We start from the raw sequence: 9,782 nt of genomic DNA, 5'->3' as shown, positions 1-9,782 counted from the left end.
ATTGGGAAAGAGAAAAGCGTTTTTTAATTCAAACGAGACACAGTTAGATTCATTGAACGAAAATAAAATTCCTAGTCAATTTTATATATTCGTGACGAGTTAAGAAAATACAAGTTTAATTTTATTACTAGTAATAAATGAATTTCTTTTCAGAGCCCACCGCTACAGAGGGCGTTGACGCCACTATCACTCGCAATGCAATGCACGTCTTGAAATGGGCAGAGGGGCGCTTGTAAAGTTCACCTGTTGAAATACGCCCCCCTGACAGTTTGTGCTTTCTTGCTTGTCGAAGTTTGTCTGAATTTGGTGACGCGGGTAGCTTCATCGCTTCTTAATCTGTTCAGTCAAAAGTAGTGAGTTACGACCGCCAGATAATTGTGTAGTTGTTTTCGTGCGACTGCGCTGGCCGACGGGCTTGGCATCCGACAATAGGATCAGCACTCTACACCTAAAGCTTTTGTCGGCCTCCAAAGAAAGTAGATTCCTTGCAGGGATGCGATTTCGACAACCGTACGGCTGGGCTTTTCCTGCATCGCTTTCCACGCTGAAAGCTCGAAACGCCCATCAAGTCGAATGGCGGGGAATTTGAATATATAGCTCCAAAGAAAGGACAACAAAACAAATTTCGCGCCTTCGAAAACAAGATGACGTCACTTTTGCTTATAACGGACATGGTGTCACATTATTTTTTCTTCCGCCGGAAGTGTTCCCACCACATACAGAGGGCGCTAAGCCCCATGAACCGCCGATGGACCGCCATGTTTTGAACGTATGGGCTCCTATGGAAGCTTCGCTACCAGGTATATTTACCTTGCCTGCCGTTTTGTCATAGTTTTGTTTTCTGCAAGTCCGTGCACGCAGCTCATCGGTAAATGCACGGGTGCACGGCGTCGCATTGCGACCTGCGGCATTTTCTCGTGTTCGCGCAATCGGTGTGCGACATGTCGCATGTGAAATATTTGATAGAAGTGCCTCACGTCCAAGTCAAGCTGCCGTACGGGTGTATGGCTGTGTGCCCCGTTCTCGGAAGCGTCGACGGGCTTCCGGCATGCGGATTTCAGGTACGTACAAATGCGTTTCGCCCTCCTATTGAGCTCCGGAGCAAAGCGTGCAATATTTCATGTGAAAGATGCAGTGCCCCTCATCATGGTGTGAATTTAGAGCGGCAAACGAGAACTGTGGCACTTAGCGCACACCGCGGCTGCAAAGTCAGCGTGGAAATTGTTTTACGTTACCGTAATATGTTGCTGTCAGTCTAATCTGCGGCTTGTGGACAGCTAGCCCATTGACTTTTGCTTGTGGCAGCGATAGGTATGTAAATGGAAGCGGTAATAATTTTCGAGAGCAGACAGTTGTTTCGCTCGATGTATGGTCGTGTTCATGGCGTTATGAAGGCTAGAAAACGGCTTGATCGTGCTTAGTTCTAACTCCAAGAGGCGTAACGTTGGCGCTGTATGTGTTTGTTTTCCGTGCCGCGAGTACCATTCACGCTTTTGTTGCATGAGAGTGGTAGCTGCTACATGCCGCCTGGGCAGAATACAATAAAAGCAATTTCCTCACTTTCATACGTATGCAATGTGAAGTAACAAAATTTCCAGCGTTTTATTCGGAGCGTAAATATCCAGTATAGTTAAGTAGGAAACTCAAATTCCATCTTAGCCTAGTAGGCGTGAAACAAGTGAAACTCGCATTCCTTTTTGAATTTTTCGCCCAAACCGCACCGCCCGCAGATGCGTCATCGGGTATTTGACAGTAGCTTCGCTACGTGAGTTGTTTTATGCGCAAATATTGCCCGGTTAAGTATCCTGTTAATTTATGCCGACGCTCGTTCATCTTAAGTTTAAGCGATTACTATCCCGAGTACCGGACGATGCCAAACTTGTCGTGAGGTGTAGCAAACGCGGGAAATTCAAAGTGGCGTGGCTGCAAGTTCCTGTTTTTACGTTTCTTGCATTCAAAGCCAACAGACACAGTATCACTGATTTATTTCCATTTCTGCTGTACTTGATCAATCCAATCTGACAACTGTATTTACTCTGTAATGTTCTCCATTTACTGCCAGAAAATGCTTGAATTTTTTTCAGTATCCAAGTGACGAAATATTTCACTGACCGCCGTGTGTGAAACACGCAAGATGACAAAACTGATAGCAAAATGATGAGATGTTTCTTTTATAGAGTTTGGACTCGACTTTTGGTGAGGATGTCGATCGACCTTGGGCCTGGTGACAGCACATCCGACATGGCCAAAGTGCAGCCTATCAGTTGAGTGCCCCCGAATGGACCATCAACATCGGAAAATGAAGCAGAGCCAGGTAGGGGCAATTTTTTACTTTGGAACAGAATACTGACAGCTGCCTCTTTATTTAAGAACTAAATAACGTATTTACTAACCAATCCTTTCTCTTTGTGCAGCCTACACAGAATTGTTTTTTGCTTGTTATACAGATCTTCAGAAAGCAGTTCTGAACCCTTTTTGCGTGCACAAATAAATAAAGAGGAGTGCACTTTCTGAAGAAATTGATGCACTGAAATGTGCATTCGACACACACAGAGATGCAAAATAACCAACAACTTTAAAGCGGTAAAAAAAAACAAGTTTGAAAAATGTTCCAACATCCTAACCCGCCTTGGCATACGGAACTAAATATTACAACAGAGGTGCATGCAGAGAAGTGTTTGTAATTGTTTGCAAGATATACACATTGTCTAAGAAATTGTTTTTATTTACTCGGAGTTTCTTGGTGTCATGGCAGTGCAGTAAAAGCTCAAGATGATGTCCTGCTCCTAATAAAGCACCTTTAGATTTTAAAGTTAAATTAAGGGCTTTTACATTCCAAAGTCACAACCTGAAGTTTTGGGAACCTGGCCTTCTTTAATGTACACCTGAATCTAAGTGCCCATAAGCGTTATTGCATTTTACCTCCATTGAAGGGTAGCTGCCATGGCCTAGATTGAAGCTGTGACCAGCATGACTGAGCAGCATGGCATCATAGTAACTGGACTATAACACCAGGTCAGGATAGGAAATACTACTTAGAACTGCCAACTTCTTGGCTCACAAGCACTTTGCACTAAGTTAAAGGAGTATGGAGTACTGACAGCGACCGCTTATGTACCAATTTCTTTTTAGACTGTAGACTCCATTATTAGAGTGCGAAGCTTCAAGTAGTCAAAACCAGCCTAAATTACAGAACCAGCTCAAAACACGCATCATGTATAGCTGAATTTGGACATGAAAATGGAGTCAATTCTTGTCGCCAGAAATGGAGGTGGCACTCACACTATTTCATGCATTTTGCCTAAAACATAATCAATAATAATTAATCAATTTCTAAAATATTCTTTTCTAAAAGTTTTTTTCAAGCATGAAAGGAGGAGCCAAATGGTGTTCAGGTGCACGAGTGGTTAGTTGCACGGCACTTCTTGCATGCATTCACAGGCTTCTTTCAAGCTTGAAAAAAAATTTGTATTGCACCTATTGAGCAGTAGAAAGCTGGATTGGGAATTTCTCAGGATGCTCTACAATTTTCGCACTGACACTTTTGCTTTGAATATAATATTTGAGCAGTTAAATAATCGTTAATAACCAATTACCTAATTAGTTATTACCAAAATAAATACCTAAATAACTAATTACCGAATTAGGAAAAACGCGAAAATTGATTTCACTTGCTCAAAACGATGGCAAACGACATTACCTTGGTTCTGTCCAGCTATGTGGCACTTGTACATATTCAAAGCTTGCACAAGTCACACAGACCACCTGATACTTACAAGGCATATATAGAAGCAGCTAAGTTGTGTGAGCCAGCCATGTGTAGCGAATCATGAGAAAGAGCCATGTTTCTTTGACTTAAGGGCTTGTTAAGATTTACATGCTAGACACCTTGTATCAGTGTGTTCTAGGCCTGTTCGTAGTTTAGCTGCTACATAAACAATATTTCTCCACGTGTAAGCTCATATGCATCTTTCAAGTATATTGCCTAGTGTGTCCAAAATAAACCATCCTCGCGCTTCCTTCATTATGTTTTCATCTGTTGCTGTGCTAAATTTTTAACATGCAACTGCACAAATTTTCATCTAGTTTTCATATTTCCCCGTTGTTTGATGGCTTTAATTCTGAACAAGTTGCTTTCTTTAAACCCTGTTGCACACAGCAGTACGCAGCATTTCTGTCTAAAGTGGGATTTTTTTTCAGATTGACATTAATACACCTTGCCTGGGCAATGTAAGGCATTCTACATAACACGGCCCTGCAATAATGTTTTGTATTGCATTCCAGCATCATGCAAAAGCTGTTTACTTACCAGATGAGAATATGTATAAGTGTTGGAAGTAACAACTGGAAGAAGCCAGCAGATAATGAGGCCAAGGAAAGCATACAGGAACATGTTTTAAGTTTTTTATATGAAGTATAGAAATGATAAATTCAAGGGAAATGAAAGTGGATGAAAAGGCATCCACCTGTGGGTGGGGAACGGACCCATAACGTTCACATTACGCATGTGATATACTAACCACTGTGGTACTACGGCCGCGTTCGAGCGTCGACAATCTGAGGGGCCATTGTGGATGGTTGAATGCTGCCTTGGTGGCACAGTGGTTAGTGCATCGCATGCCTAATGCAAAGGCTGTAGGTTCGTTCTCCTCCCATGGCTGGTTGTTTTTTTTGACAATTTTAATTTCCCTTTATCATTTCTACATTTAAATAGAAAATTACAAATAAGTTTCCACGGGCCTTCCCTGGCATCTTCCAGCTGTGATTAAGAAAAATTTTGACCCTCAGTATCCTTTCTTCCCGTTTGCAAGAACAGGAGCTTCATTTTAAAAGTAATGAATTCACCTTGTACAGCATCTCAATGTGGTCTCAAATCTTATCACAGCATGTGTATTACTAAGTGAAGTTTTTGTTAAGATGATGATATAGCATGGTACCTAATTAGTAGCCTTTGTGTACAGCGATATGATTAGTCTAATAAATAGGAGGATATCAAGAAGCACTTCTAACACCTCCTGAACTAGTTGAGAAAGTGCAGGTTAATCGAGTGGAGATTATATAGTAACCGAAGTTGAATGATTCTGCATTACATTCACGAAATATACTTCATGATACCTTTCCATTTATTTCTTCAGTTATTAAGAATCCCTTTTGCATTGTTGGACAAAACTACAGAATGCCAACATATTTTCTAGCATTCACTGGTAGCAAACATGTCAAAACTTGTTCTAGTTTCTGGATTGCCGCTTTACCCGTAAACTCCCAAAGTAATTCCGGAAAAATGTACCAAATTTTCCAAATTTTTTATGTACTCATTTTTTCGGTGTCATTCTCATTCTAAAATATATTACTTCATTGGTCTCTGGTTAGAAATAACACAAAAATAAAAGCTGCTCTTGAGGGCAGCTTTCCCTCATTGCCGACTGTAACTCATCTTTGACAGTCAGAGCTGCATAACATTGGGCAGAGAAAATGCCACTCGTCATTGGCGATATTGGTACTGCCTCCAGTTACTAGTGCAGCTTGGGATCAAGGGTTAAAATTTGCGGCTTCGTTGCTGCCAAATTTTAATTCTGCAGCTGTTACACGTGGGTGCAGCGTGTGTATGTACGTGTGTATGTACGTGTGCATGCATCAAAATGACTTCATGCTAGAGCAAAGCAACTGCAGTACAGAGAGGCATCAGTCATCTTTATATATTTGCTTTGTTAAGATGTGCTAAGTTTATTTTTTGCAGTATAGACTTATCGCTCTTTTGCCAAAGATGCCCTTGTGCTACTAAAACCTATCAATTAATTAGCTTCTTGCAGTAGCAAGTGCTTATTCTTTTTTTCAGGATCGGTGTGCCAGCTTTAATTTGTTTTTCTTGAACTATGCAATTCCCATTCACAGGACGGCATGTCATCTGAGGTGTTCCTTTTTCAATCAAGAATGTTGAGGTTGTCTTTGTGAAACTCGATTTCTTGCCTCAAACGAGCTTGTACAAACTGACCAAGCTGATAATTCTACCTGCTTATATATGAAATATGTTGTGGTTATGAACCCTCATAATTAATGATACATAGTACAAAATTTTATGTGTTAAAACAATTTCATGAAATGTTTCATGTTTTTTGCGTTCGTGTTCACTTCTCTGCTCTTGTGTCCTGTGTGCGCGCCTCACCTCTTTTTTTTTACATATTAAATATCGTCTAAACTTAACCATGCTTTTTTTTACCACAATGCAGGGAGAAAAAGTTCCGGTAACACCATGCATTCAGTATGGTAGCCCAGACGTGTATGCAAGCAACCTCCTTCATGTTGACCAAGAACTACTCTTCAGTGTCTCACAGACTTCCATGCGAAGCCCTCAACATTCTCGTCTCAGTGAAATGGCTGCTCATCTATCAGCGTGTCCATCACCAAGACTGCCAGTTGTAAAGCTTCTGAACCCGTTTAAGAAAGCTTAGTGATTTTTTCATTTAGTTTTCACGGTTGGCCGTAGAGTCTTACCATTTCTTATTTTTCTAACATTTTTACCTGGCACAATACGGTGCAATAACTTTAAATCAGTGTAATATATTTAGGTGATGCTCACTCTAATGCCTATCTGGTTTTGTTAGTGTTTAAGAAATTTGAATGTCTGAAGAGGTAACAGCATTTGAATTTGTCATCGTGGCTCGTTTCAATGAGCTGCTAGGAAATAAGACGCAAAACTTATCACACGCCAGTTGTAGCATTTTTGTTTTCATGACAATATACACGTTTCAAAAGATGGAAAGTGGGGAAGAAAGCCTCAAGAACATAATCATCCTAGGATTGTCATGTCCTTACAGCTCTGCAATGACTAATGCCTCATACATCTTGGGAGCACATTGGTCGCAATGCCTACAGGTATATTTGATAAGAGAATACCTTGCACCCACATTTCCCACACAGTTGATGGCTGATGGCTTTTTATTTTTTGTCCTCTTTACGTTACTACTATGTATTCATTATTCATTCAGATGTAAATGACACTACAGGCACTGAAGTATCAAATGGCACTTGCATTTCAGGGGACAAAGTGCACAGCATGCCTGTCACAAAATGTGTTTTAGGGGCTACCTTGCCTCTATAGGTAAATGGACACCAGATGCTCTGTGTACAGTGCAATCGGTGTACTTGTCTGGAGTGCTTGAAAGATGTGCTACGGGCTGTACTGGCACTGTCTGAAGATAATGCATGGTTCTAAAAAGCCTGCAGCTGAGCATCTGCCACCGTACTGAAGGAACTGTCCTAATTTATTTTGTTGATGTGGTTGAAATTTAGGAGCTGCAATGAATAGTTCTGAATGGTGGCAGTGCTGCCCAACTAATGCACAAATTACACACCTCGACTCACGCAATGCACTCTGAAAGTTTTGCTACGTGGTATCTGTGTTTGCTGCCTGACCTTATGGCACCTTTAGGAGCAGCCGCAAGTGATTGCAGCTGCTGAGGCTTTATCAACTGGCAAGGTGAAAAGAATGTTGTGCCACCAGTGTGGCTGCACACTCTGAGATGCAAGCTATCTTGAACCAGGTGTTCGGTAGACAGTACCTGTGCAGCCAAAACATGGTGTTTGAGCCCTATAGGCAACTGCGTTCACAACTGCCCACAAGTGTGCTGTCACAACAGAAAGTTTAGAACAAGCAGCATTTTTACCGGTGTTCAAAACATTAGTGCAAGTCATTCTTTCACCAAGGCTAGTAATCATGCATAGGTAATGAGAACAGGGCATTTGTGACACACAAGGGGTCATGTATCAAATTTAATTAGATCAGTAATCTATGAGATGGAATTATAAAAAGTATACCTTTTGTTCCTCAGTGGTCTCTTGGAGAGATCACCATTTCCGGCAGTGTAGTTTTGACTTTTTATGTCTAGATTTGGTGTGCAAATTGAAACTATAACAGTCAGTGCTCTGTCCTGCTCAGTTTTTATGCTGTCTGTGATATTTGCAATATTTTGCAGTTCAGCTGAGCGAAGTATATATCTTTACTATTACTAGTTCTCATGTTCAACTTTTTTAGTGCTCACTAGTTATTACTAGCCATGTTTTGTTCACATATGCTCTTGGATTGTTGCGCGAAGTGACACGGACACCGACTACAAGCAGACAGGATGAGCGCTAACTCTCAACTAAATTTTTATTGAAACGAAGAACATATATATATATATATATATATATATATAGGTGATTGCAAAAAACACAGAATAAGAACATGACAAGGTATGAAGACATCAGTTAAACATATCAGGAAGTAGGGAAGTCAAAAAAGGACACAACAAAAAGACACTACTTCAGATTAAGACACGTGTTGTGAAGATGCTGAAATTCGCATTCTAACAGAGACAAAGATGCCTGGCTAACGCAAGTCTCTCCTAATCTTTTAATGTGGAATGCCTCGATTATTTCCCGTGTGGTTTGGCATTTGTGTCTCGAAAGAATTTTGTGTCTTCAAACAAAGGTTTACAATCGCAATTGAAACAATGTGATGCTATATGTGAAGCATTAGGGTTGTAAAGTGAATGTTTGTGTTCTTTTAGTCTAATATTAATGCACCTGCCGCTCTGTCCAATGTAAGTCTTCCCGCATTTGAGAGGAATATGATAAACTATACCAGCGTTACAAGGCACAAAAAGGGCCACATGTCTAACACCGCGATCATCTTTTCTTTTTTTGCCACCCTGTTCAAGTTTCCTATTTATCATAGGGCACATGATAGACAACTTGCGGGGCCGAGAAAACTTTATCCACGTCATATCTATTGGCCACATTCCCTAAACCATGGGATAATCTATGTACATAGGGCGCCACAGCAAACCTTATTTTTCTGTTTTTCTTGTTTCTTAGCGGGGCCTTTTACCCATTTTAAAAGCTTTTCGCAGGTTAGTGATCATAAATGCACAGGATAACTAGGCTTCTCGAGCCTATCTATTTGTTGTGAAAAACTTCGTTTCATATTGTGTGGACATGACTTAGTAATGGCAAACTTAAGAGCTGAGTAAGCTAGTCACGGACAACACCCTTTTGGAAGGGTGTTGTCCGTGCTACACCCATATTGAAAGGGTGGTGTCTGTGTTACGCCCATATAGAAAGGGTGTTGTTTGTTTTACACCCATAGACAAGGTGACGTCATATTAACACCCTTCCCTTTGTGGGGTGTTAATTTACACCCCTTTGCTTGGGGTGTAGCAATACACGCAAAAAGGGTGTCACCCATGGGACAAGTAATTTACACCCTTAAGGGTGTTAAAATTTTTAGAGTGCATTTCTCGCTAAAAAGTTCGCGTCACGTTTGGGAAGTCACACCTCGATGCTGTCTGAGCAGACTTAACACACGAGTGATCTTTTTTTTTTTCACGACATAGTCCCTCGCATGTGAATTTTGTACTCAACTGAATTCTTTCTTATTATGCTTACGCCGCAGAGGACTGAGCACGGCCTTGCCGCCAGCGTTTATCTACTTTGACTGGCGCTGCTCTGCCTTTAAGTATGTCATGTGGCACCTCTCTGTAGTAGCATTAAAAAGAAGTACTGAAAAGTTAGTGAGACTTTGGCCTTGTGCGTTTCCAAGCAGGTCCCTTGGGGAATTTCAAATTGCAGAAACTGCAGCGGGAACGGCAGTTCATCGGCGTATGCAGCGCTATTGCATCGGTGGTACAGCGCTAACACGCGTTTTTATTAACCCGTGCGTTTGGTGACTTCGTTGACTAGTGTACGCGTTTCCATCAGTAAATTCGCAATTACTCTACTTCAGGCGACTTTGACTGCACTTA

At 41.1% G+C, this 9,782-nt stretch overlaps 1 long non-coding RNA gene across 1 annotated transcript; it reads left to right on the top strand.

Annotated features, from left to right (window-relative positions):
• The first annotated feature begins 879 nt into the window (after window positions 1-879).
• On the top strand, window positions 880-6,898 carry LOC129385234 (uncharacterized). Its single transcript, XR_011895582.1, has 3 exons — window positions 880-1,061; window positions 2,178-2,314; window positions 6,228-6,898. It is a non-coding gene; the product is annotated as an uncharacterized lncRNA (long non-coding RNA).
• The last annotated feature ends 2,884 nt before the right edge of the window (window positions 6,899-9,782 follow it).

Source organism: Dermacentor andersoni, chromosome 7 (genome assembly GCF_023375885.2).
Source record: "Dermacentor andersoni chromosome 7, qqDerAnde1_hic_scaffold, whole genome shotgun sequence".
NCBI lineage: Eukaryota > Metazoa > Arthropoda > Arachnida > Ixodida > Ixodidae > Dermacentor > Dermacentor andersoni.
The sequence above is the reverse complement of the archived record's forward strand: the minus strand, read 5'-3'. Positions and strand labels throughout refer to the sequence as shown.